Source organism: Chinchilla lanigera, unplaced genomic scaffold, assembly GCF_000276665.1.
Source record: "Chinchilla lanigera isolate Chin_1 unplaced genomic scaffold, ChiLan1.0 scaffold00140, whole genome shotgun sequence".
NCBI lineage: Eukaryota > Metazoa > Chordata > Mammalia > Rodentia > Chinchillidae > Chinchilla > Chinchilla lanigera.
Window position 1 is genome coordinate 1,337,466 of NW_004955541.1, and position 2,540 is coordinate 1,340,005.

The window sequence follows — 2,540 nt, forward strand, 5'->3', positions numbered from 1 at the left end:
TGGTCGGCGGCCGGCGTGCACCACCTCAGCGGGATCTGGTTCCGCGCTCGGGTTACGGCGCGCTCGCGCCCGGCGGCTTCACTTAAGCAATTAGCCAGTGAAAATACCTTGGGCCTGGGGAGTGGACGCGTCGCGGGCAGGCATGGCTCTGTTTCCAGGGTTGGCGATGCCTCGGGCTGGCGCTGGAGCACAGATCTGACTTGGGACGGGAAGGGTGTCTGTGGATTTTAAGCTAAGAGCAGAGTTTTCTCCCCGAGCTGAGCCCCCAGGTCTTGGTTTCTGTTTGAATAGGCAGCCCCACCTCAGTGCTGCCCACCCTCCCCTCAGCCCTAAGACCGGCCAGCACCATGCGTTCCACTTTCAGAGGAAGACCGGAAGCTTGGGAGAACCCCGAGGGGTGGGGCGGACTGAATCCCCATCCACACTGGGAGGCTGGGGTCCGGGGTCTCCCTGCTGCTATCCTGGTGGCCGGGTGTGGGGGTTCAGCTCCCTGGTCCAGTCTGGACCCTGGCCCTGGGGGATCACCGAGGCAACCTCACTGAGCCCCATCTACACAGGAGAGGAGGGTGCTGACTTGCAGGGATTTCTGGGAAAGGAAACTATGGCAGGGCACTTAGGAGCCCTGCGTTTCTGCGTTCCTGTGTGTGGGGTGTAGCTTATGAATGGGTTCCAAGCACTCAGTGAAACCTCAAAGAAAACTCTGATAGAGATGTCACAGGTATGAGCCTTGAGGGTGTGCAGGCAGCCAGCAGTTACCCACATTATCAAGTCAGCCACATTATCAAAGGGGTTCACAGCCAAGACAGACGTGAAGGACCTGTGGGGGCCGCTAATAGGGCAATGGGCAGAGTGGCACAGACAGAGCTGACAGGTCCTCTTCCTGTCCTGGTCTGTGCAGTGCTGACCATCCTAACACCCTGTCCTTCCAGGGGTCTCTACCCCGAGCCTGGGAAGCCTTTTGAAAGCCCACTCTCTCCTCTCCGGCCCACAGGGAGGCAGCGGGGGCTGAGAGGCCACGACCTTCTGTCCTTGGGTGGACAGGAAGGCTGGGGGATGGCTGCAGGCAGCCCAGGCCCACCGACTGGGGCCAGCCAGGGCCAGGTCCCCGGAGCTCAGCTTCGTCACCCCAAAACTGCCTGGTTAGGGAAACCTCTCCGCACCTGGAGAACCAAGAGCTGGGTCCTCGATCACAGAAAAGTATCCTCGCTATGGCTTGCTTTTCTCCGGCCCTCTCAGGACCCCACTTTCTCCCACCCCAGCAGAGAGAAGGATTTGGGGAGTGCCTGGCCCGGGTATTCTGGGACCCTAGGCTGTCCCCCCACCTCGAGGCCTTGACCGCTCTGTTCTAGGCAGTCTGCTGCACTGTTCAGACCTGGACAGCAAGCCAGACGATGCCCTCCCCCACCACACTGCTCCCCCAAAGGCAGCCGTCTCTCACCCCAAAACATAAGATGCCTCCCCATGGAAGCCTGTGAAGGACAAAGTGGGGGGAAGGGAAAACTGGTGAGCCCGGAAAGGAATCCGCAGCCTCCTAAATCGAACAGGGCGTATGCTGAAAGGCAGCTGCTAGAAAAAGGCTCCCCAGTTTCATGTTCTATAGATCCCCTCCCTTTGGAGGGGCCCCCACGAGTGGGGGCGCAGGAAGGGAAAAAGAAGAAGTCCACTTTCAAGGAGACAGCTCGCTGCTGTGGTACAGGCCAGAAGTGCAGCTGCTCCTCAGGGGAACTTCCTTCCCTGGGGGAGCCGAGCGGGGAGAATATGGAACGCGCGTGTGCCACTGGGTGTGTGTGCCAGTGAGTGTGTGTGTGTGCGTCGGGCTGTGCGTGGGAGCGCGCGGCGGAGAGCGGTAGGCCTGCGCGTGGGCCAGGGTTGGGGTTGAGCTGTGCCCCTCAGGGCGCTCCAGTAAAGCACCGAGGTCGCGGTGCAGACGCGGCCGTGTGAGGTGGGCCGGGTGCGGGGCGCCTGCCTCCTCTAGTACCCAAGCGCACCTCGGCGTCTCGCCCACACTCGCTCTTTCTCCACCCGGCCAAGGTGTCAGCCCCGCCTGGCCGAAAGCTCAGGGCGGATGGAGACTTTGGTCTCCCGCGAGCTCCGCTCTGCTAGGAGAGGTGGCGACAACAGGGCAGGCCAAGCTCCCAGCTCCTCGCAGGGACCTGCCAGGCGCCCCAAGGGCGACCAGGCGTCTCCCGCCAGCGGTGAAGGCACGGGAGGGGGTGGCCAGCGGGCAACGAAGAGTCGGGAGAAGCCCCGGGGGCCAGGGAGCTTTGAAGAAGCCGAAAGTCCGGCTGAGAGCCCGCACAAGCCTCTTATCCCCGCTCTGGCCAGGGCATGGCCGCTTGGCTCCTCGCGATGACCCGTGAAAACACCCCTCGCCCCTGCTCTCCACCCGGGACCCTGGTGCGCGAGGCTAGGCCCCGGCGCGCGGCACTCCGCACCGTAGCCACACTCACCGCGTTTGTGCGCACCGCGTCGCGCCGGCTCCCGCGCGGTCCTGCGCTGCGCTGCACGCCGCCTTCCACCGCCACGGAGCCTGCTCGCAC